The following is a 27252-nucleotide window of genomic DNA, read 5'->3' on the forward strand; positions in this document are numbered from 1 at the left end:
TTGCCATTGCATTCATACTACTCATTAGTGTCATCAATGGTCTACCACTCCCCACACACACACTCCATAGGAGGTATTTTATCAATTCTAACATTCCATTTACTTATCTCAAAGTGCATATACTGTCCAGTTTTATTATAACCGTTGTACCATTTCTTAATTTGTTAGTCAATTGATTTTTTAAAAAAGTGGAAGAGTCAGTGAAATACTCTGAGTTTAAATCTGGGAGAAAATATAGGTCATACTTTGTTACAGTATACATATGATTAGATTGTTGACAAATGTGTTTGGAACTTTTAATCAGTTACTTTCATGTTTTGGTGTCAAATAATATGAGATTGGAGCTTTGAGCCAAGTAGTTTCTATTTGCTTGATCTAAATCAAATATGCTCTTTACTTTCAATGAATAATTCCATCAAAACTAACCTCAAGTGACTTATAATTTATTTTGGGTAATTATTCTTCATGTAGTGCTATCATTTCTTTTGGGTAATTATTCTTCACACAATTTTTTTCTTTAATATCAAAACAAAGACTACAATTGGTGGCAAGTTGGTTTGATAATTTTTCTAAATATACATCAGACAATGCAAGCACTATCAGGAAAATTACTATTTCTTTGAAGTGCAGATAATTCTGTTTACTTACTCACAATTAAGAGATAATTAATGTATTTTCTCACAACTGGAAGTAAATATATTAATTATAGCCATGGCTTATTAGTATTAAATAGACACAAGGAGAAATCATCCACAATATTTCTGCAAATTCACTTCATTTGAAACACAAATGGCAAGGAAAATTGTTAGTATTAATTTCTTCATTCAACTCTAACTCTTTAGCTTTTTGAGTAACTTTCTATTTCATTTCATTATCACATATTAAAGTCTATTGCACAACCTTTATTCTGTTCCCATTCTTACTTGAATTCTGCCTTGTGATATAGAGTGATCAGCAGCTTGGATTTTGAAGAAACTGAAAATGTTTTGAAGAGTCAAGTGTAAAGTTGGATACTTAGTGTGCTAAAGAGGAACTTTTAGATCTGCTGATTTCATAAAGTGGGAACTGAACAGCTCTTATGGCTTGAAGCCTTTTTCTATTGTATACATGTCTTCATCAGCATGAGACTTTATATAAAAACAGGATTGTTCTTGAAAGGTTAATTGTGTCTGAGTTAAGTAAATAGGAACATTTTGTTAAAAAAAAGAGAGAGACAGAATAGATACACGTAAGATATACCATGATAAGGATGAGAAAACAAATCGGGAAAGTAAAATTCGAAATCAGCTTGTCTTGCAAAGTAATCACAATGCGTACTTAGGAAGCTCTAAGGATAATTATTTTGAAGAGAAAACAACCTCTCTTTGCGGAGGTGAAAATCATTATGGATTTATATATTAGTTTGCCTTGACCTCCTAGAATCTGTTTTAACATAGCTGAGTTTGTAAATTCACTGAGGTTCATGTATTCTCCATTTACCTTATGTTCACAATTATACTTAAGACTTAAAGTAATTAGAGCTCCAGGGTCAATTCAGGGTCAGATGAAAATTGTGCTAATGAAGACAATTCCTTCAGCAGAGCTCAGTTATAAAGCACTTTCTCCTCTGAACCAGGAGGCACTGTGGCAGAGTCAGTCAGCGAAATTTGGAATCTGCAGTCAAAAGTAAAACTTCCCTTATGTTTTACTGCACATTCCAAACATGCCTCAAAACAAACGAGAAACTATGTTCTTAGAAGGCAGTTTCTACATGGACCATAAAACAATGTGAATTTGAACTACAGTCCTTGATTACATATCATTCTTACCATTAGAAAAAGAAATCCTATTTGAAGACTATACATCTTGTATAGTGGCCAAATATATTGCCTAATAATAGTAAATTTATTACAATTCATGAGGTCAGTCACATAATCAAAGTTGGAAAATAACATTCAAAGGACAAAGTTAAAATCAGTCAGCAAGTATGAAATTTTATTTGTTTGAATTTGGTCCTTATATAAATGCCCAAACATTGACTGTTTTTCGTGGTAAAGACAACTAACTACATCATAATTTTCTTTTCTTTTCTTTTCTTTTTTTTTTTTTTTTTTTGGCCAGTCCGGGGCCTTGGACTCAGGGCCTGAGCACTGTCCCTGGCTTCTTCTTGCTCAAGGCTAGCACTCTGCCACTTGGGCCACAGCGCCACTTCTGGCTGTTTTCTGTATATGTGGTGCTGGGGAATCTAACCCAGGGCCTCATGTATACAAGGCAAGCACTCTTGCCACTAGGCCATATCCCCAGCCCATAATTTTCCATCATTAGTTATGCCAAGTTTCATTTTGGCATTTCCATATGTGCATACTGTATATCTTGATCAAACTCATTCTGGTTTTCCAACCATCTCTCACATTAAACTTTCCCTCCCAAAGTAATCTCAATAAGCCTCATTATTCCATTTCCACACTTGTCCATGAAGCATTTTTCAGCTTTCAATCCCTCCACTCCACTTTCTTCCTCCCAGCTAGTATCCACACCCCAAGAGGACCTATTTAAATGACTGTTATTCATTTTTAAGTGTAGTCTAATCATTCAAGAGTTACACAGTACTTTACACATGTACCTACAGCACTTTATTAGATTGAGTCTCCCTTACTCTCACTTTCCTCATTCTTTGAACCCCTCATATTCAACAACTTACAATGAGTTTTGTTTTGCTCTTTTCTTTCAGAGATTGTGATTGTAGCTTGAAAACAGACAAGAGCCATTGAACCAAAATATATGACAATGTCAACATGTTTTTGTGTTGATATCTAGTCTAATTATTTGGTTTTGTAGAGCAAAACTTGAAAAACAGGACTGATTTCCCAGTGCCACACAAATAATCTAGCTGAAAAAATGTAAATGAAACTGACATCTCTTGATTTCTGGATGAAGAGTTATTGCCTATGGCACATGCTTCTGGATATTTTCTTAACTTGCCTATAGCTTTAAGACATAGGTCTTTCCTGGAGTAGCACAAAGTGACCATTTTTTTTAAAAAGCATTTATTATCAAACTGAATTACAAGGAGGTTACAGTTTCATACATTAGGAATTGGATACATTTCTTGTACTGTTTGTTATCTCATCCCTCATTCCTCCTCCCCCTCCCTCTTTCCCTTCTCCCCCTCCCCCCATGAGTTGTTCAGTTCATTTACACCAAACAGTTTTTTGCAAGTATTGCTTTTGTAGTTGTTTGTCTATTTTTACCCTGTGTCTCTCAATTTTGGTATTCCCTTTCAATTTCCTAGTTCTAATACCAGTATACATGGTTTCCAATATACTCAGATAAGATACAGAGATATGTAGGTACAACAACAGGAAGGTGATACAAGAACATCATCAATAATAGAAGCTACAGTTACACATGGCATGTTGAAAGTAGTTACAACTGTGATATAACAATCATTTCCATAACATGGAGTTCATTTCACTTAGCATCATCTTATGTGTTCATAAGGATTCTTGTGATTCTTGGATTCTTGTGATCCTCTGCTGTGACTTGCCTAAACCTGTGCTAATTATTCCCTATAAGGGAGACCATAGAGTCCATGTTTCTTTGAGTCTGGCTCACTTCACTTAGTATAAGTTTTTCCAAGTCCTTCCATTTCCTTACAAATGGGGCAATGTCATTCTTTCTGATAGAGGCATAAAATTCCATTGTGTATAAGTGCCACATTTTCCTGTTTCATTCGTCTACTGAGGGGCATCTGAGTTGGTTCCAAATTCTAGCTATGACAAATTGTGCTGCAATGAACTTTGTTCTGCTGGTGGCTTTACTGTGATTTTGTTTGTGCTCTTTTGGATAGATACCCAAAAGTGGGGCTGCTGGGTCATAGGGGAGTTCTATGTTTAGCCTTCTGAGGAATCTCCATAATTTTTTATGTTCTGCATATATTTTCGATATGAGGCCTTTGTCCATTGAATGGGCAGTAAAGATCTTCTCCCAATATGTGGGCTTTCTGTTTATCATGCGAGCTATGTCCTTTGCCCTGAAGAAGCTATGCAGTTTGATGCAGTCCCATTTGTCCAACCTTTCTTTGATTTGTGGCCTTTCTGGGTCTTTGTTAAGGAAGTTCCATCCTGTGCCAAGGAGCCCAAGTGTTTCTCCTCCTCCTTCCATTGGTGTTTTCAGGGTGTCTAATTTGATTTCTAGGACTTTGATCCATTTAGAATTGATTTTGGTGCAGGGTGATATATAAGGATCTAGTTTTAGTTTGTTGCATTTCTTGAGCCAGTTTTGCCAGCACCATTTGTTAAAGAGGCTATCTTTCTTCCAAACTATTGTTTTAGCTACTTTATCAAAGATTAAGTAGGCGTAGTTCTGTGGGTACATTTCTGGGTCTTCAATTCTGTTCCATTGGTCTTCAGGCCTGTTCCAGTGCCAATACCAAGCTGTTTTTATTACTACAGCCCTATAATACAGCTTGAAGTTGGGTATTATAATTCCTCCAGCACTGTTCTTTCTGCTTAGGATTGTTTTTCTATTCTAGGTCTTTTATTGTTCCATATGAATTTCTGGATTGCTTCCTCTATTTCATTAAAGAATGGAGTTGGGATATTAATGGGTATTGCATTGAATTTGTAGATAGCCTTTGGCAATGTTGCCATTTTTATTATATTGATCCTCCCAATCCAGGAACATGGGAGGTTTTTCCATTTCCTTAGTTCTGCCTTAATTTCATTTTTCATGATTTTAAATTTCTCATCACAGAGGTCTTTCACTTCTTTGGTTAAGGTTATTTGTAGGTATTTTATGTTTTTTGAGGCTATTGCAAAAGGAGTTGCTTTCCTGATTTCAGCCTCGGTCTTCAGGTCGTTAGCATAGAGAAAGGCCATTGATTTTTGAGGGTTTATTTTATATCCTGCAACTTTGCCAAAGTTCTGGATCAGCTCTAGTAGGTTGGGGGTAGAGTCTATGAGATTCTTTAGGTATAGGATCATGTCATCTGCGAAGAGAGAAAGTTTAACTTCATCTTTTCCTATTTGGATCCCCTTTATATTTTCTTCTTGCCTGATTGCTCTGGCTAGGAATTGTAGTACTATGTTGAAGAGAAGGGGAGAGAGTGGACATCCCTGCCTTGTTCCTGATTTCAAAGAGAATGGCTTTAGTTTTTCACCATTTAGCGTTATTCTTGCTGTTGGTTTGTCATAAACTGCCTTGAATATATTTAGGAATGTTCCCTGGAATCCCAGTTGTTTGAGGGCTTTCAGCATAAATGGGTGCTGGTTTTTATCTAACGCTTTTTCTGTATCCAGAGATAAAACCATGTGGTTCTTCACCTTGCTCCGGTTGATGTGGTGGTTTACATTAATTGACTTGCGTATATTAAACCAACTTTGCATCCCTGGAATGAATCCAGTTTGACCATGTTGTATGATTTTTTTGATGACCTGTTGAAGTCGATTGGCCAGAATTTTGTTGAGAATTTTTGAGTCTATGTTCATCAGGGAAATCGGCCTATAGTCCTCTTTCCATGATGAGTCCCTGGCTGGTTTTGGGATGAGGGTTATACTGGCTTCATAGAATGTGTCTGGTAGTGAACGTTCTCTTTCACTTTCATTGAAGAGTTTAAGAAATATTGGTGTGAGTTCTGTTTTGAAGGCCTTGTAGAATTCTTCTGTGAATCCATCTGGACCTGGGCTTTTCTTCGATGGGAGATCACTTATTGCTGTTTCTATTTCAACACTGGATATGGGTCTTTTTAGAAGGTTTAAATCTTCATGGATAAGTTTGGAGATACCAATTTTTTCTAGGAAATCATCCATTTCTTCCAAGTTCTCAAATTTGTTGGCACAAAGGTTTGCAAAATAGTCTCTTATTATGGTCTGAATTTTGGTTGTTTCTGTGGTGATGTTACCTGTTTCAACTCTCATCCTGTTTATTTGAGTGTGTTGCCTTCATTTTTTTGTCAGGTTTACTAGGGGTCTGTCTGTTTTGTAGATTTTTTCAAAGAATCAACTCTTCGTTTTGTTGATTTTTTCGATGTGTTTTTTGTCTCTAATTGATTTAATTCTGATTTGATTTTAATCATTTGCTTCCATCTATTGAGTTAAGGTTTGGCTTGTTGTTCTCTTTCAAGGAAAGTAAGGTGCTTCCTTAAATTATTGAGTTGCTGTTTCTCTAGTTTGTTGGTGTATGTACTCAGAGATATAAATTTTCCTCTGAGTACTGCCTTTGCTGTGACCCAAAGGAGCTGGTACTTTGTGTCCTCATCTTGGTTGAATTCCATAAACATTTGAATTTCCATTTTAATTTATTCAATCACCCACTGATGGTTCACCAGTGTGTTGTTTAGTCTTCATGAATTGTAGGATTTTCTGTGGTGGCTGTTTGAGTTGAGCTCTAATTTTATTCCATTGTTGTCTGAGGGAATGCAGGGACTGGTTTTGGTACTTCTGAATTTGTACAGATTTTCTTTGTGCCCTAAGATGTGATCTATTTTGGAGAATGTTCCATGTGCTGCTGAGAAAAATGTGTGTTCTGTTGTTGCTCGGTGGAATATTCTACGGATGTCGATTAAGTCTAGTTGGTCTATGCAATTGTTTAGTTCTGTGGTTTCTTTGTTCAGTTTTTGGTGTGTTGATCTGTCCAGAGGTGATAGTGGAGTGTTAAAGTCCCCAACTATCAATGTGTTTGGGTCTATGAGTGTTTGTAGAGTCAGTAGTGTTTGTTTGATGAAGATGGGTGCTCCTGTATTTGGTGTGTACATATTAAGGATGGTTATATCTTCCTGTAGGAGTGATCCCTTTACGAGTATGTAGTAACCTTCTTTGTCTCTTCTTACCTTTTTCAATTTGAAGTCAATTTTGTCTGATACTAGGATTGCAACTGTGGCCTGCTTATGGGGGCTATTTTCTTGATAGATTTGATTCCAGCCTTTCACTTTTAGAAGATGTTTACTTTTGCTGGATAGATGTGTCTCTTGGATGCAGAAGAAAGATGGATCTTGATTTTTGATCCAACTTATGAGCCTATGTTGTTTGATTGGAGAATTAAGTCCATTAATGTTGAAAGTTAGGATTGAGAGCTGATCATTTGTTCCTTTCGTTATCCCTATCTTGTTAAGGGCTGAGTCTTCCCATTTGTTGATCTGATATTCTGCTTTACTATTTCGGGTTCATTTTTCTGTCTGTTTTGGGATCTTGATTATTTTTCTGTGTATAATACATCTTTTAGGATTATTTATAAAGCTGGTTTGGTATATTATTATTATTATATTATTTAATATTATATTATTATTATATTACACTATTTTATATTATTATATTATTTCAGTTTTTCCTTACTGTGGAATACTTTTATTTTAACTTTGGCTATGAATGAGAGTTTAGCTGGGTACACTATTCTTGGTTGGTAGTTATTTTTATATAGAGTTTGGCATAACTCGTTCCAGGCTCTCATTGCTTTCATGGTCTCTGCTGAGTAGTCTGGGGTAATTCTGTTGGATTTTCCATTATATGTGATTGTTTTCTTCTCCCTAACAGCTTTAAGGATTCTTTTCTAGTACTCTACTGATCCTGTTTTGATCACAATGTGTCGGTGAGATGTCCTATTCTGGTCTGGTCGGTTTGGGGTTCTAAATGCATCTTGTATCTGTATAGGCCTATCCTTCTGGATATTTGGGAAGTTCTTGGCTAATATTCTGTTAAATAGGTTGCCTATTCCATTAACTTATTTCTCCAGGTTTTCCTCAATACCTATTATCCTTAAATTGGGCTTCCTGATTGTGTCTTGAATGTCCTGGAGCTATCAGTTTTGTGGATTGGACTTTTTTTTTTATTGCTTTTTGATCTTTCTCCATAGATTCTAGGGAATCTTCAGCTCCTGAGATTTGATCCTCTGCTCCACTTAGTTGGGACTGTAGGCTAGGTATTGATTCTGGATCTCTTTTCCTTCTGACTGGACTTTCCTGATGATTTCCATGTCTTTGCTATACTTATCTGTTAGGTCCTACATGGACTTCTTTACTTCATTTACTTAATTGATTTGGTTTTGAGTGCTGTCTCTCAAATCTTTTAGCTGGGTAACTATCTTTTCGTTTGACTCTTGAAGTTCAATTATCTTTCTATTTGTGGCGGCCATGAAATTCTCCATTAATTTTTGCTTTGCCTCCTCACACTCTAGAATAGTTGACTGAAAAGATTCAACCTTTTCATTTATCATTCTTATCAGTAGACTTCGTAGAGCATTTTGAGGGTTCTCTTCTATGTGTTTGATTGACTGCTCTGCTTCCTGCTTGTTTTGAGTGGGAGATGAAACTCCATTGTTTGCCATCTTTCTTGTGTTTCTTCTGTCCATTTGGTTTGGGAATGCCAATCTACAAGCACTTGTGAGTACCGTTTAAGACCCAAAGCAGACATTACCAAGCACTGTTGTGTAAGTCTTAGAAGTTCACAATTATATACAGATATACCTGTATACCTGTATATAAACTTAGATTTGGTGTTCCTAAAGAATACAATTTTGATATAACAATCACTCGTGAGCCCTGTATTCAGTAGTTACTTATTTACTGTTACAACCCTATTAGCAATTTTTGTTCTTATATTAAGTTCTTTTTGGACTGTATGGCTTTGTCTTTGAACCCCTTTGATTCACTGTGTTTGAGCAGAGATACCCTCTATCTAACAACCAGGAGTCAATGGAATCTGGAGGTCCTGGATGTAAGTCAGGAGGGTAAGTTAGAGATAGCAAAGAGAATAGAGTAAAGTGTATGGGGGGAGGATGATATGGTTTAGTTTCAGTGACGTGGAAATGTGGAGAAGAGTAGAATCAGTAGAAATAACAAGGTTAAAATGATAGTCAGTGGAGTGTTAGCAGAAAAGTGTAGAGGTGTTATTCATAGGAAAGTAAATTTTTAAGGAAAAAGAATGTGAAGAGAGAAATAAAGAATAAATACTGGAAGACAAATTCACAAAACAGAGAAAAATTATTTTAAAAAAAGAAAAAAAACACAGTAAAATGAACAACACCCCCCACCAAAAAAAAAAAAAAAACTTGATAAAACATACAGGTATAAATGGAGAACGATAAAACCAATGATGTTTCAGAAATGAAAATAAAAAACGCTTAAAAAATGTTTTGAAAAGAAAAAAATAGAGTCTTCCTTGTTTGGGTGGGTTTTTTACAGTCTGTTTTCCTTGTGATGGTCTGCAGTCTATTTTGCTGCTTGGCTGGTTTGACTTACTTTCAGTTAGCAGGGGGTGGTTCTGTTCTGATCCTTTACCTCTGTTGGTGCAATCCTGGGTCTCTGTGGTTTGCACAGCTTGCTGGCAGTCCTTGGCATCCTCTGTAGATGGGGACGTGAGCAGTCTTGGGAACTGTAGCTCCTCTGTCTGATGTGGGGCTGCTGCCTTTACTGCCTGGCTTTGAATAGGCTGTGCACTCAGCAGGGCGGGGTTTACCCAGCTGAGAGTTGCTTGCCTGAGGAAGGTTCCTCCCTCCTTGGCCGGCAGCCTCCTGGGCGGAGCTGGCTATGGAATTCAGCTCCATTTCCGGCTGGGAATTGGGCTTTCTCTGTGAAGGGACTGTTTATCTGTCTGGAGAACTGTTTGTTCTCCCATCTGGCTGCTCTGTGCTGCTGGTAGCTGCTCGCAACTTTGGGTTTTAATTTAGGAATTTTGGCAGGGAGGGCAAGCACCTCTGGCTGAGTTCACAGGAGTGTGTGAGCCACAGCCCAGGACAAGCCTCCCACCTGGGCAGGAGGCGTTCTCCTGGGTGGAGCTGGTTCTCACTGGTTGGTCCCTCTTGCCCTTTTCAAAGATGGCTGCTTTGTCCTCGCTTTCCCCAGGCCCGCTTTAGTTCCAGTCTGGTCTGGCCCTATGCCAATGTCAAAGCTGGCACTTTGCTCTGGCGGTGGGGGAAGGGCTACCTTCAGGAGCTGCTCTGTGGGCACGAGTGAGAATGTCTTTCATGGGGTACTCATGCTTTCTCTGCGATTTCAGCTTGTCTGTGCTCATACTGCAATCAGCATGTGTCTGCCGCCATATGGAGGATTTCTCCCTGCTAGCAGCTGATGTGGTTTAGATCTGTGGAGTACAGGGCACTGTGCCAGTGCTGGCACTGGCATGGCGGCAGGTCACTGCCTGGAGCTCAAATCTGTGTTTTCAGGCCAGAAAAGTCGATTTTTCCTTTCTGGCCGGAATCCCTGTACTGTTATAACTTACTTGGACTGTCTTTCTAGGAGTAAAAGTTACTCTGGGATGGGAAAACTGCGATGTTGGAGGGAGCTCAGCTAGGGCTCTGCTGCTCCTAGGCCGTCTTCCCTGGAGTCTCAAAGTGAACTTTTTTTTTTAAATGGCATTAGTGAACTTTGAGATAATTAAGTCAATGTCAGATAATAATCACAGAAAAGATTTACCTATAAATTAATAATTAAACTTGCTCAAAAGTCCCTTTGATGGTATGCCTGTAGCTTCAGGACAATTAAAATTTCTGTTTGTAAATAATCAAAACTACACAAACTGACATGTTGAATTATACCCCTTCTGTACAACTACTTAAAGATAACAAAATTAACCCTGGTACCAGTAGCTCGTGCCAATAATCATAGATACTGAAGAGGCTGAGATTTGAGGATTGCAGTTTGAAGCCAACCTAGGAAAAAATGTCTGTGAGACTCTTATCTCCACAAAAACTACTCAGAAAAAGTTGGAAGCAATGCTGTGGCTCAAGTTGTAGAGTGTTAGTTTTGAGCACAAATAGGCTCAGAAAGCCCCAACCCTGAATTCAAGCCCCAGGACTAGCAAAAAAAATAACAACAATAATAATATAATTTAAATATACTTTGTCTATAATGTATCCATTTTATAGTTTTTACATAGCCCATATATGAATATACCTTGCTAAAGCCCATATTCCTTACTAAAATTTTCAAAGACAAAAGTGCAAAAGAAATATAGATGCTTACCTTGTATGGCAGAAATTTAAAACTATATATTGGTCATAGTGTCTTAGTTTGCCCAACTGACAGTAGTTCTTTTTTTATTTTATTTTGTTGAAAAATTAGAAGTACAGCATCACCAATAGCAGATGAAGGAAAACCATCCCCTCTGATTCTTCCCCTACCTGGACAATACACCAGAAATACTTCTCCACATCTAGCCAGAATTAGGTATGAATTTCTAAGTTAAAATAAGGGAGCCAACAAAGAGTAAGTGATCTTCTGTCACCTCATTAACTACATCTTGTCATTTGAATCATCTTAGAATAGAAAGAAATGTAAAAGACAAGTATAAACAATATTGAAGAATTACAAGCAAGATTATATTTCTTTATAAACATGCAAAATGAGAGATTGGAAACAAAGGTATAAAGAAACCTGAATCTTTCTGAGCTGTGATTTTACAAAGCAATGATCAATTTGGTTACTAATACTTTATATTATTTTCTTTTGATAAATTTTGAATCTCTTTAATTCAGTGACATTCTGTGAGAAATAGCATTAACACTGGTTAGATCAGTGCCAGTATGTTTTGGGGCCTGGGTATGAAAAGAAGATTTGTATTACTCACCAACTCTATTAGGTTCATAGTTCATGATTTTCAGTGACTCATTTTACATCATTATACTGTTTATTTTCAGCACCCTCATCCCCAAATGATTAGTGCTTCAAATTTACTAAAAATATAAATGGAGCAATTAAATCTGCAATGCTAGAAATGAGTATCTGTCATTCTTATAAGACCTACCCAGATTCACAGTTAGGATCTATTCATGTTCTTTATCTCACAACTCAAAAATATCTGAGCAATCAAGCTTACAGCTATGTCTTTTTTAGAATGATAATTCTTCAAAATAGTACAGAATTCATTAAAATATAACAAGTGCAATCCTCTCTTAATTATATGACTTAAGAGCAGTTACACATGCTAGCAAGGAAAAGACAGCACACATGTGCAACTGAAGAAGCACAGAGTGACTGAGGAAATATCAGAAGTGGTACCTAGCAATGTGCTGAATCTCCAGGTTAGATGCCTTTTCTTTATAGTATCACTTTTTCCTTTCATTTCTTTTTCTTTTCAGCACTATCCATCTCCAGAACACTGGTTATCTGTATCCTTAGAGATTGGTATTTTGCCAGGGAACATGAACATAAGTCTTTACTCAATAAGTAGAGATATTTGTCTGAAACTGGGTACAGTTACACAGAGGGCATATCAATAAATTTCCTGGAGTTAAGACAATTTCAAATGAAAATCTTCAATAAACTTATTTAGTTTTGTAAGTATTGCGGTTGCATTGATTTGTCTTTTATCTTTTGTCTTTCCATTTTGATATTCCCCTTCCCTTCCCTAGTTCCAATACACATATATACACTATCCAGGGTACCAAAATCAGTTACAGTGATATTAGGGGTAAAACCATGGGAAAGGAAGACAAAAGAAAAAGGCATAATTTCACATGGTATGTTGAAAAAAACAACAACAATGAAAAACCAATTGTTTCTTCATGGGGGGGAGGGAAATGGGGAAGGAAAAAAGGGGGAATGAGGGAGGAGGTAACAAGTTGCATAAGAAATGTATGCACTGTTTTACCTATGAAACTGTAATCCCTGTCTACATCACTTTGACAATAAATAAATAAATACTTTCTTTTTATAAGCCAGCAAGAAGAAAAAACAAAAAACGTATTTAGGATATTGTGATGACAAATTACAGTGAGAAAAGATCCAATTCATTGTCCCATACAAAATATGAAACCAGAACATTATGTAAGCTTGAATGCAGACAATACAAATTTTGTTCCTATAAATGAGTCAATGAAGACACAGATCGTGTGTTTTGAAAGTGAAGGACTGAAAGGTAAGAGAAGATTTCAGTTCTTTCAACAATTGCTCAGTCATTTTAATAACAATGTCTAAATGTCATTTTTAATACAAATAGTCATTGACTCCTAAAATAATTCTTACACTAGAATGCAGTAAAATAGTTACATGTAGTCTGGATTGTACCAAAAATAAAAGGAAATTTTGTACTAGAGGTTAAAACATACATAACCCTTACCCTGGATAAAAAGAGACTGAGACTGGTACAAGTATAAGCAGATGAACCAAAGCAAACAAGAAGTGTAAACAACAACAAAAAATTGTCAGCACTTGGTGTTACCATGAGTCATATTTTTAACAGTTTCATCATACATGAACTTCCTTTCCTTCAGACACCCAAATTACAAAATCGATGCCACATCTTTATGCTGTGCATAAAACTTACCAGAATGAAGATCTGAAACAGTATATTTTAAAGCATCAGTAGCCTAATGACAGAACAATCAGAAAGTCCTTCAAACTAGCTCAGCACTCCTGATAAGATCCTGAGTTGTGTGGCTGTCTCTGCCCAAGAGATTCGATGTGTGGCCATCATGGCAGCTGCAAATCTCATCATCACTGAATTCATTGGCAACTGGCTTTGTGCATCAATCTTGTTTGAATTTGGCTTAAGATATGCCATGTCTGAGAGAAAATTCTATTTCTGATCTGTAGGCAAATCAGGATGTGCAGGATGACAGGCATAGAGCCAGACCTGGGATTACAGCGCATCCATCATAGAACTGCATTTCTGAGCCATGTGCTGGAAGGAAGCATCCTAGATTTCTCCTGCTGATAGCTAATGACAACTGTGCAAACACAGATTTCTTCGGTGATTTCTCACTTTGTGTTTAATATCTTATAAATACGATGAGATGGTTAAATTTTATTTTATTCTCTACAATATATTGAGAGTAGGGCATTTAGTAAGAAATCAATAGAAACTAATGTCTCATGAATATAAACTGCTAATTCAAATTGCACTAAAGTGCTGAATCTGGGAAAATGAAATTGGTAGAAATGCTACACAGAAAGGTAACTGAATATTTGACACATCACTTAATAGAGACTACTTTGGGTGATCTCTTATAAAGAAAAGGAATAACTCTTAATTTTGTCTGAATGCCCCAAATTAAAACCGCATACATGTTGTAAAACAAATTAAACTGGTTATAGTTTTACAATATTATTCACAGTAATAAATCAAATAACATGTCTATTGATAGATGAATGATCAAGAAAAATGTACACGAATAAAATAAAATATTATTTGGTCAGCAAAAACAAATTCAGATATTTGTTGTAAGATAATGGACCTGGGTATCATTATGTTAACTGAAATAGAAATACACAGAGAGAAATATACTAAATGTTTTCACTCTTGTGGAGACAGTAAAATGTTGATATTATTAAAGAGGATAATAGAGTGTGCCACTAAAGACTATCAATATTACAGGCAGAGATTATTCAGGGAAATTAGTAATGGATTAATCTCAGCACAGTACAATGATTATACTTATTATGTATTTTATAAAATCAGGAAGAGGAGAAGCCAAAGTCTCTCATTGAAAGAAATTATGAAGATTTAAGGAGATGGAAGTGCTAATCACTCTGGTTTGATCATTAAACAGAACATATATGTGTCAAATTATTACATGTGCCCCCCCCAAATATATACAATTATGTTTCAGACAGAAAAAATAGCAATAATGAACTATACAACATTAATATTTCATGCTCAAATGAAACAAGTCTGGTTTAGGATTATATTTTTAAAGTATATTTAATATTTTAAGTAGTTGTACAAATGGCTTTCCATTTCACAAGTCAGATTATGAGTACATTTTCAATCTCAGTTGTCTGGAGTGGACATTTAAACAGAGAAACAAAGATTGCATGTTATCTCTCATTTGTGTAAGTAGAATTAGCTTATAAACTTATAAGTAAATACATTGGGTGGTATGTCAATGTCTTATAATAGATTCAAAGGAGAACTCAAACAGTGTAATTACTTCTAAAAGCAGAGTTCAACAAAATAAACACCACAAAACATGTAGTTAAAAGAAGTGGGATGGGTCAAGGAGAAAGCAAGAGATGAGTGGAATAAAAAGAAGATGGAGAGAATGCAGCCAGAAAATTCAATGCAAAACATAAAATTATGAAAAATGAGGGATGGGGTGGGTTGGTAGGGCTGGACGAGAATGTTCAAAGGGATGACATCAATCAAGATGCATTTGTATTTACAAATGGCTTTGTTGTTAAATGGTTACTCATTTGTACAACTACTTAAAGATAATTCTCTTAGAAAGCTAGCAAGAGTAGTCACCATTCCTGTATGCATTTCAATGATATTGCATATCTAAAGTTGTTTTCAAGTTGCTTGTAGAAAATGTCTGAAGAAAAATGTCTTCTCTTTCTTGATCTCCCTCTACTCCTCCCTCTCTCTTTTTCCTGGCTTCTTTCAGCCCTGCGCCACTTTGGTGATAGAGATGATGGACTAGAGATATCTCTCTAGTTTTTTAAGGTGGAGTACACACTGGCCTGCCCACATTGAGAACCAGTTGTCTAGGTTCCTTACTCTGTAGAAAATTATTCTCATATTCATGATTTACTTTCTTCTTTGATGTCTTCTGATCAATTCAGATAGCAAGTAACACACGCTCATCTATGAATATCAAATGCGAATTTAGCAGGAAAAGATGTTTTAAGGTATGTATTTGGAATCACACACAGCATTACCATTTTTCTTTGGAGGTTTTCTTTAGAAATTCTAAAGTTGCTGTGTTCGCTTAAGGCAAGCTACAGGGACTGTGAAAGATTGAAACAGATTTGAATTTAGGTAACTGAAGAAGTAGTTAGTGGCTTTTCTGCCACATGACCTATTTTCATAGTTAAAACAAGTTCTTTTGTACCCAGTATTATATTCATGTTCCTGTGAGGGCATTCCTCAAAGAACAAAATATGCACTCTTCATTTCCCAAGAATCTGATGTCTCCAAAATGAATAAAAGCTGTATGAGTAGGCATATTGCATTCATTTGCTCTTGACCTTCTGGTATACAGACTCTACAGCCAAATGAGCTATGAGATTTACAACTGGTTAATTTGTTTTACCTTTTCGCAACTGTCAAGTAATCATAACATCCCATCAACTCTAGTGGGGAGTCAAGATGTACTGTGATATATTGAGATGTGAGATTTGGAAGCAGTAGTTAATAATCACTTCGCAATAAATTATTAATAATAGCAGTACTATTTTTTCTTTTCTCTTTTTCAAATTTTTATTATCAAACTGATGTACAGAGAGGTTACAGTTTCATACGTTAGGCATTGGATACATTTCTTGTACTGTTTGTTACCTCCTCCCTCATTCCTCCCTCCCCTCCTCCCCCTTTCCCTTTTCCCCCATGAGTTTTTCAGTTCACTTACACCAAACAGTTTTGCAAGTATAGCTTTTGTAGTTGTTTGTCTTTGTTTACCCTGTGTCTCTCGATTTTGGTATTCCCTTTCAATTTCCTAGTTCTAATACCAGTATAGACGGTTTCCAATATACTCAGATAAGATTACAGAGATAGTGTAGATACAACCACAAGAAGGTAATACAAGAAGATCATCAATAATAGAAGCTACACATGGGACGTTGCCCCATTTGTAAGGAAATGGAAGGACTTGGAAAAAGTTATACTAAATGAAGTGAGCCAGACCCAAAGAAGTATGGACTCGATGGTCTCCCTCATAGGGAATAATTAGCACAGGTTTAGGCTAGTCACAGCAGAGGATCACAAGAGCCTAATAGCTATACCCTTATGAACACAAAAGATGATGCTAAGTGAAATGAACTCCATGTTATGGAATCGATAGTTATATCACAGTTGTAACTACTTTCAGCAGTACTATTTTTTCTACCACCTTCCTTTTCTTTTCTTTCTTTCCTTCCCTTTCTTTTCTTTGTCAGTATTGAGGTTTTAAATTCTGAGTGGTGTGCTTCCTGGGCAGGTGCTCTTAGCACTTCAGTCATGTTCTCAGTCCTTTTCTGCTTGAGTTATTTTTCAGGAATGTTCTCATGTCTTTGCCTGGGGTCAGCTTCACCATCCTCCTACCTTTGTCTGCCACGTGACTGGAATCAAAACACATTCTACTACATCTGGATTACCTGTTGAGATGGAGGAGGTCTCATATACTCCTCAAACTCTGATGTCCATCTCCGCACTCACTAGGATTATAGGTGCGTGCCACCTGGTCTGGATACTGCTACCTGCTTCTGAAAGAACAGTAAATACAGAATACTACCTGGTAACTCCCATAAGTAGGTTATATCATAGCCTGTGGGGCAGATGTAATGAGGAGCATTGACAGAAGGAACCATGAAGTTTGGTTTCATGAAGGAACTAAACTGAGCTTCTAAATTTGTAACACTTTAAATACAATAATTTCCAACTACAAGATTTATCTAGAAAGAGGCACCATTTTTCTTCTTAGGAGTATTTGAGTTTAGATTAAACTTAATGGTAAATTTTCCTAAAAATTTAGTGTGAAGCATTTTTCAAAATCTTCACCATTCTTATGAAGAAGTCTGAAGTCATGAGCAATTAACAAATTGGATACAGGTAGTTTGTCTTGTTTGTGGAAGCATTATACATTTCTGGAAAAAAAAATTGAAAATGAAATAGCTTGTGCTAAAAAAATAATGATAAAGATAATAAAACAATCTAAATACTACCATATACAAAAATATTAGTATTAGGTTTACTTTCTTCTAATCTTTTTCACTAGGCACATACTATACAATACTTTATACAATTGCATTAATAAAGACAAATATAACTATCTTAAGTATATTAACATTTTTAAAGTGCATGCAGATATATAATGGATAGCTATAAAGATTCATCCAATATATTTATTATATACCTTGACATTAACTAAGATATGAACATATAACACCAAGGTGATCGCCATAGGTGATTGGAAGTAAGTTTTTTTATTTAATTGGGTTACGTGTTATCAGTCAGAATCTAGTTAGCAGCCAAATTTATGCCAAATATTTCCAAAGATGACTGTCTAGTTTCAAGTTAAAGACAAGCTGCAAAGGCAAGCAGAAGGTAGGTCACAGTCCAGATTTTAGCCACAGAATGAAGCTACACATGTTCCTGAGGCCTCAAGAAAAATAGGGTAACAGCAGCCTAGAAGTATCTACTATCTCAAAACAATATCTAAGTGTATCCTCCCTGTTTCCAACCTCAAAACCGAGTTCAAGTTTTGCTTGCCCAAATTCAGATTTGAAAGGACAGGGCTCGGTTTCAGCCGTGGATATTTTAGTTAACATATGTGTTGCCACTTTGATCACAAATGTACTGGCAATTTGGCAATTCTTGTTAAACAAAATGTTTAGCAAAATTTAAAATTTTTAATAATGATCTAGTTTTGGAAAGAATCAGCACTTCACAATCCCCACAAATTCACAAAAGCAATCTGATTTGCTCTACTTGTCATATTCTGGAAAATTTCTGTAAGGCAGAGTTCCCGGGGAGTGCTCTTTTCTATGTATAATTAACTCAGAATATAGGACAAGTTTGGGTTCAGCTGGTGAGGGTGCATTTCTGTAAAATCCTCCTTTACTGAGTGATTCCTGGCACGGGGGATTGAGAACTCTCTGTTACCAAGCCAGTATAAATCTTTGTTCTTCGTAAATGGAAACCAAAGCAATAGATATTGAAACTGGAGAACATGATAACAAAAATTGAGTCACTCTTAACTCAGACTCTCAAGACCGCACCTGTAAAATAGTATAATTATTATAGCGGTTCTATAAAACCATTTCCAGCTAGAAAATGGAATACACAATGAGAGGGTTGTTATTCTCTCATGGAATTCCTTTCTTAGTTAAACATTTAAAAGTCTACCTCCTGATACTCCTAAGTTTATGAATTTCAATAATATGCTTACTATAAGTTCTAATGACATTCCCAGCATGCTACTCATTGATTTTAAGATTTTCTTTTAACTAGACTAAAAAATGTCTTTCTTCCAAGATCCTTTGTCTTTTCAAACAAGCAAAGAGTAATTTAATGGAAATAAAGATAGAGTGATACTGGAGGCCAAATATAGGATAAGTATGAGAGATCAAGGATCACATGAATTTCTTCTCCTACTGAGGTTAGGAGATTTATTCATTCAAAACGTTTTCAAGGGCTGGGGATATAGCCTAGTGGCAAGAGTGCCTGCCTTGGATACACGAGGCCCTAGGTTCGATTCCCCAGCACCACATATACAGAAAACGGCCAGAAGCGGCACTGTGGCTCAAGTGGCAGAGTGCTAGTCTTGAGCGGGAAGAAGCCAGGGACAGTGCTCAGGCCCTGAGTCCAAGGCCCAGGACTGGCCAAAAAAAAAAAAAACAAAAACGTTTTCAAGCAATCAGATATTTAGCCACATCAAATAAAAAACAAAAAACAACAACTTACATCTTCCTCAATGAATGAACAAGGTTCTGATTAATGACTAGTAGAAAACTACCTAATTTTATTTTGGACTAAATTCCATGACACTGAACACTCTTGATAGAAAAATCAATCATTTAAAATACCTCTTGTCTTCGGGAATGGAATGATTAAAAGGTCTTTTGAAGAGAGAAAAAAAATTGGACTTTAAATAATTGAAAACATTTTTTCAGACAATTTATCTTCCTTTAGTATTGTTTACTGAATAAAAGCTTAAAAGGAAAAGGGCAGTACATGTTAGAATTATCCTCCCCGGAAAAGATCTTTTCAAGAAGAAATAAAGGCAGGCACATAAAAGGGTAGGGAAGGAAGACATGGAAGAGGTATGGCAGGGACAAAAGGGGCAGGGGTATCACAGGGGAAAATGTAAACTCAGTGGCTTAGTTTCACTTTTCTGCTGGTAGATATGGGGAAATAGATATGTTTGGATGTGATGGTAATTCAACTTGAAGATAATTTGCTTTTCCAGAAAGAGAAAGAACCAAGGCTGTAAGAATAATGGGCATGATCAAATGCATAAAAATTATTGTCTTAGAAAACAATAGAAGATGAATGAGTCAGAAGGAAAATAGGAAAGCAATTCCAATAATTTCAAGATCAATGTTGCCATGTGAAATGATCTTTGACTGGATCAAGGATAAAAAAAAAAGGGGGCAGTAACTACAGTAAGAGGCTACTCATATGTAAGAGGCTATCCGTAATGCCCTGAGAATACTGTTCAATAATCAAATGTCACAATATTCCTGATCAATATCAGCAGTAAGAGCAATACTCAGAGCTCCTTGCAAACCTTGAAAGTTCATTGTAATAAAGCTCTTAATAAAGCACTGGGTATTCAGGTCCTGGTGTGGCAGTTGAGACAACATAAATTACTTAATGATTAGTTGATGAATATGCTCATTAATTCTGGTAAGATTCCATCTGTCTTTATACAAAATATACTATTTGTATATAATGTATTGCATCTACCTGTTTATTTAGGTACAATTCACTTATATAATGTGTACAAAGCTTATATAAGGAAAATGCTTGCATCTATGAATATACACACAAATATTCTTTTAATTTAGATCTGTGAAAAGGCTCTGATTATTTTTCTTCTGTACATGATTGCCAAGTAGGAAGAATGACATCAACTAAACTAAACTCTATTCTCATTGACCCAAGTACCTGGCACATAATATGTTCTCTACCAGTATGGATGAACTAATTTTTAAAAATAGTGTTGGTGTTTTGAGGAGTCACATTCCTTCCTGGTGTATCTTCCATGCTTACCTCACCGCATGGCATGATTTTTCCCCTGATCCAGCAAAATATGACCTGTTCATTAAAACCCAATCTATTATTTTTTGCAGATGAAACTTCTTTCTGAAATTTTCCCAAGTCTACCTGCACATAGTATCCTTATTTTCTACAAATTGTGTGCACAATGTTTGCAATTTCTAGTTTACTAATTTATGCTGGTTACCTTTATAGTTAATTTTTATTCCATAATCAAATTAGAAGTTTTCTGAGAACAAATACTGTCATCTGTATTTCTCTGTACGTCTATTTTAAATTTCTTCTCTTGGTACTTAGTACGTATTTGGTATTATTTAGTGAATATTTACCTTGTAGCACATTTGGTTGATAAACCAATGCTGCAAGCTTGTGTCTTTTTACTCCATGGGAAGCTTCTCCATTTGTCCCTAAGGCAAGAATACATTGTCCCTCATGACCCTGATATTTCTTTAAAGACGAACATGGTGAAATTATCTTGTTCATCCCAACTTTGCTCTAGCATGTGCTCAGTTAATGAATTATAAACTACATAATGTAGCTTACTTTATAAAGATTTCTTTTATTACAAAAAAGAAGACATTTTTAGATGACACCATATTATGCATCCAAATAAATACTGTTGACAAGTGGGCCTCTCTAATCATTTCATTATTTCAAGCTTCGTAGTAAAATTATCTGAATGAATATAGTTATACTGGTTTGGGAAAATACAATCTACTACAAATTCAGCTTGCTATTTTTCAGTGTGACTAATATATGTCACATATATTACATATATTTTTCTTCCTAAGAGCAAAGATGTTTGTGTTTATGTAAAAATAGCCTAAATCATGAAGGGGAAAATGGCTTTTTCTATTTACATTAGCCCTGCTTGACAGCAGAATTCAATTCTCTCTGATGCATGTTCCTCTGAAAAACAAGACAAAAGTAGTTGGTCTATCTCTTTCACTTCGCCTTTTTCTCTTAGTAAAAACATTAGTGACAGGCTGTACAATTCAAAACCAATACAAATTAGACAAAAATAGAAACAACATGCTTACTGAAATCATTATAATCAGACAGAAAGTACTTTGGGTTAAATATGAGTTCATTTGTGTGTGTGGGAAACCCAGTGAATTATAGTATATGTGAGACATTCTAAAGAACTATTATCAAAAATCATGCTTAAAATTATGCTTAGTTAGAACGTTTGCAGTGTTTTCAAGCTCTCTGGACATAAAATTCTGTATTATCAGCCTCTATTTTTATTGCTCATAATTAACTAATCTATAAAGAGGTATCACTGTTTTAATTTATTACTTTTTATTTTGGTGGTACTTGGGTCTGAATTCAGAACCTCATACTTGCTGGGCAGACATTCTACCATGTAAGCCACATCCTCAGTTATTTTTCTTTTCTTTCCTTTTTTATTTTTTATTTTTGCTATGGCTATTTTTGAGATAGGACCCGGTTTTTCCTGACTAGACTGGACCATACTCCTCCTGTTTACACCTCCCACCATACCAGGGGTTACAGGTATCTTCTAATATGCCTAGCTTTTTGTCTTAGATAAAGTCATGCACTTTGTTGTCTGGAATGGCCTGAAACCACAGGCAAAATTAATGGGGTCTTGCTAATGTTTTGCCAAGAGTTTACCCTAAACTGTGACTTTTCCTAATCTCTGTCTTTAAGTAGCTCATACTATAAGTATGAGCTATCATAGTGAAGAAAAATTTTAGAAAGCCATTATCAATGAAAGGCTATAAAATATAGATTATTATCTGTTTCTCCTATAGTTAGGAACCAGCAACTAATTAACTATTTTCAGAGTAAACAAATGCATAAGTATTTGTGATGTGAAAAGCTGAGTGTATGTTTTACTATGTGAATAAGTTAATAAGAAAATAAAAATAATAAATGAAAACTGAATTACAAGTAAGTGTCATGTTATTCAAAAGTGTGAGGCTGAGGGTCAATATGGAACACCCTTTATGAAACCATCCTCCATGTTCTAAGCAAACCTTGAGGCTTTGCTCTTATCTTGATAGAAAGAAATGTGTCTTTCATTTTAGGATATATTAACTTGAATTATTACTGTTCATGTCTTTCTGTCCTTTATGAGTCTAAGGTATTCATAAAAATTATTTATGAAATTGTTTAGTAATCAAATATTTTTGTGAAGCAAGCCACTCCAGTATTCCTCCTTTTTTAACCCTGATCTTCTAAAACAGAGCACATATATAGCAGATTTTAAAAAAAATTCTATTTGGAAAAAAGAGGGGGAAAAAAGCGCCAAGGAAGAAGCTTATGCATAATATGTTTTCATGTAATTACTAATTTAGAGAGCAAAGATAGTTTATACTACATTGCAAATGTGTGTCTTGAAATGTTGATACGGTTTCTCCACCTCTGTCTCACAGTCCTAACAAGAAGTCAGATTGTGGGCTGGGGATATGGCCTAGTGGCAAGAGTGCCTGCCGCATATACATGAGGCCATGGGTTCGATTCCCCAGCACCACATATACAGAAAATGGCCAGAAGTGGCGCTGTGGCTCAAGTGGCAGAGTGCTAGCCTTGAGCAAAAAGAAGCCAGGGACAGTGCTCAGGCCCTGAGTCCAAGCCCCAGGACTGGCCAAAAAAAAAAAAAAAGTCAGATTGTTGTCCACTAACCAGATAGTTTAAGGGAAAGAAAAAAAAATGATAATTAATTTGTTGGTAGAAAAATAAGACAATTAATTTGTAGCTTTGAGTGAATGAAGCATACATCTTTGTATTCTTTGTAACTGACTACTTCAAAACAGTCACTGTCACAGTGTTGTAAAGTATGTGTTTGAAACTAATTGCTATGAACTTTTTATGTTTGCTCAATGAACTTCTTATGAATTATTAAACAGTAGAGCAGGGAGGAATTGTTTAGTTAGCAAATTAACCTATAATGCACAACATGCAAGCATCTGAAAAGCACAACCTTTTTTTGCTAAAGATTTTAGGTCAAAGCATTTCATATTTTGGTCTCTCTGACATTCAGATAACTGGTGGAAATGTTATAAAGTCAGTGCTGAAGCAGTTTATACGTGCCTCATGCCAAACATCTAGTTTGACATTTAGGACTGAATTGTCAGAATTGATCCTTTGTCTTAACTTCAGTTAGATACACCAATATATATGAGACATACACATACATGAGATCGTGGGCATATGCATACACCAATACACAGTTCAATAATTACAGTTTTTCTGATGTAGACCTTTTACTCATGGTAGGAGAGTAAAAAAGTAATTAGAGATATAACTGGTTTATGGCTTGAGATGTTCTCTAGGTTGCAGGCAGAAAGCTATCTTTTCAACTTTCTGTTAAAATCAATTTCTTGACGTAGAATTTAATGCTAGACAAATTTCATACTCATAAAATTTTTTTTAGAAAAGATGAACTCTTCCTGTTTTTGCTGTTGCAGAACCTCTTCTTTTCAGTAATTAAATCCCCATTGAGAGCATTAATAAAAAATTGCAAATTCATTGGGAATGTTCAAGGGCTCCTTCTGGCCAGTGCCAACTCCCCCTGAGTAGAGGCTGGGTTTTGAGGCAGGCTATGGTTTGCTTTACTCTCTTGCTCTGACTTCTCTTACCAGCCTACCACTTTTCCTGACAACCAGCCCAGCTTGAGCTGTAGGTTAAAAGGCTCAAGTCTCAGTTTGATGGGCCAGTTGCAATCTGGGACCTATTTTTTCCAGCTTTCAGATGAACAATTCTTAACTCCCTGTCTCTCCCCCTCCCCCTCCCCCTCCCTCTCCCCCTTCCCCTCCCTCTCCCCCTCCCCCTCCCCTCCCCTCCCCTCCCTTCCCCCTCCCCCTCCCCCTCCTCCTCCCCCTCCCCCTTCCCCTCCCCCTCCTCCTCCTCCTCCTCCCCCTTTCTTTTGGCAGACTGCTTAGCACTGGGCTCCGGCTTTTTGGCTCCTTTGGTGCTGCTGTTTTTTGGCCCCAATAATCTTTGGTGATATTTCACTGGTCTGGCTTTAAACAGACTGTATTGTAGACAGTCTACATAGTGTCTACTCATTGATGGAAGTTCAACGCTCACTTTCATTTTTGTTCCTTTTCAGGAATGAGAAAAATCCAACTCATACGTTTTTCTGTCCTCTAAAGTGGAATTAATATAGTGTAGCTCCAGTGCCCCCCAAATGCTCATACAACTTAGCAAAATCCTTTATGTGATCCCACCGAACTTTTTCTTACCTGAGAGTAGGAAAATCCCTCCACATTCAGAGCTTACACAAAAAGTCTCAAATAGTTTCTCTTTCCATAGTCAGAGTTGGGTGACTATCAAATCCAGCAGAACTCAATTTGGTCTACAACTCTTATCTAAAAAGACAAAGTATTGTAGAATAAATAGATTATCATTTGTAGACTCTTAGAGTTTACAGATACTGAACAAAGAACAAATTCAATTCAAATACAAATATTATACATTTTTCTCTTATTCCTCCTAAAATAAATGAAATCACATTCATATTACATAAAAAGTTATAAGTTAGAAAGACAAGTGATCTGTTCCTCAGAAATCCAACAAAATAATCCTTTCAGAGGATTTAAATATTTTTATTTGAATGAGTATTTAGGAATATGTTCATTTACTATTAAATAACAACGAGTGCTGATGTTTGACAGAATGTGCTCTGGAAATTCCATAAAAACTTCCTGAATGATCTCCACTTTCTCATTTTCTCCAGTCTTCTAGAGACCTTATATGCTTGTGGCTATATTACAGGTCATGTGTTAAAGAGGTGGAGTGCCTCTTAGCTTAAAAACCCTAAGGATCCAGGTGCAGGTGGCTCATACCTATAAGTTTAACTACTCAAATGGCTGAGATCTGAGGATTGCAGTTCAAAACCATCCTGAGCAGAAAAGTTTATGAGACTATTACCTCTTATTTACCAACAAAATGCCAGAAGTTTATCTGTGGCTAGCCTTGAGCAAAAAAGCTCAGGAACAACACCCAGGCTATGAGTTCAAAAAAGCTGTGAGAAAGTTAATTCTATTATATTTCATTTCTCTCTATTAATGTATAGCTATAGATATGCATAAACATGTACCTCTTCTTTTACTGCATAAAGATTTTTAAGCAAATAATCAAAATTTGAGTCAGCAGGATTCTCAGAACAATGAAAACAATATATCTTTCCTTCAGCTTATTTTTATGCAACCCTTTAGTACCCTTTTTATTTTTTGTAATTCTTATAAACAAGCAGAAGTCTGTGGTGGTATATTGATTTTGAGAACTAACTTGTAAGCATATAGAAAGAATACAATGCAAAAATAACAAAACAGGTGAAATTTTAAAATATATGCTTGTGTTGTGTTTTGTTTTGTTTTTTGTCAGTCTTGGGGCTTGAACTTAGGGCCTGAGCACTGTCCCTGGCTTCTTTTTACTCAAGGCTAGCACTCTACCACTTGAGCCACAGTGCCATGTTCTAGCTTTTTCTCTTTATGTGTTGCTGAGGAATCAAACTCAGGGCTTCATGCATGCTAGGCAATCACTCTACCACTAAGTCACATTCCTAACCCATTTTTTTGTTTGTTTGTTTTTCCAGCATGAAGGTAGACAGAATTATCTATGGTAGTATATGTAGTTCAATGGTAGTACACTTTGATTGGTATGTGGGCTTGATCTCCACTATGCAAATCAATTTTAAAAGCAGCCAGAAAAGTATATTTTCACTGGACAAAAATATGTATCTAGGCCAGATTTCTAGACTTCAAATCAATTCTTCATAAAAATATGCAATTATGTTGATTTTCATAAATCACAAAGGATTCCATGTTATAGTGTAGAGGCTATTAGAAATGTATTTTAATTCTGACTTAGTGAACTGCATTGTTATTCAATTAAGTGTCCTATGGCTTTGTGGGTGATTGGAGAGCTCATAGATTAAAAAAGAGATGCTATACTACTAAGTGACCAACTGGACAATTAAATTGCTTGTCATAGCAAAAGATAGAATTTTTCATACACTGCAATTTAAAAAGACGTGAATTTATTTTATGGTTTGTTTTAGTTTGGAAATAATTTAGATTTATTAAAAATTCATTTCTTGCTATCAAAAGTAATATAACAGCAACAAACAAATGTAGATGAACCACAAGAATGGCTTTCTAGATAAGCATAATTTGGTTTACTGTATAGTAAAAGAAAAAAGTTAACAGATTTCATACTTCTTCACTGCTTTTTGAAGATTTTATTCTATGTACATGGCCCCATTTTTTTCACAATGTGAGTTTGCTGAAGCTTATTTCTGTGCACAGTCAAATGTTCTCAAATATACAAAGAGGTTTGGTCATGTCTACTGACAAATTAGACTAAGAGAATCACCTGCCCCCCCCCTTTTTTTTTCCAGTCCTGGGCCTTGGACTCAGGGCCTGAGCACTGTCCCTGGCTTCTTTTTGCTCAAGGCTAGCACTCTGCCACTTGAGCCACAGCGCCACTTCTGGCCGTTTTCCTTATATGTGGTGCTGGGGAATTGAACCCAGGGCCTCGTGTATACAAGGCAAGCGTTCTTGCCACTAGGCTATATCCCCAGCCCGAGAATCACCCCTTTTAAGGGTGGAGGTTAAATGTTGACATAGGGATTAAACAGAAATTGAATTAAAGCACACTCAAGAAATGAGAAGGG

This window comes from Perognathus longimembris, chromosome 14 (genome assembly GCF_023159225.1).
Source record: "Perognathus longimembris pacificus isolate PPM17 chromosome 14, ASM2315922v1, whole genome shotgun sequence".
NCBI lineage: Eukaryota > Metazoa > Chordata > Mammalia > Rodentia > Heteromyidae > Perognathus > Perognathus longimembris.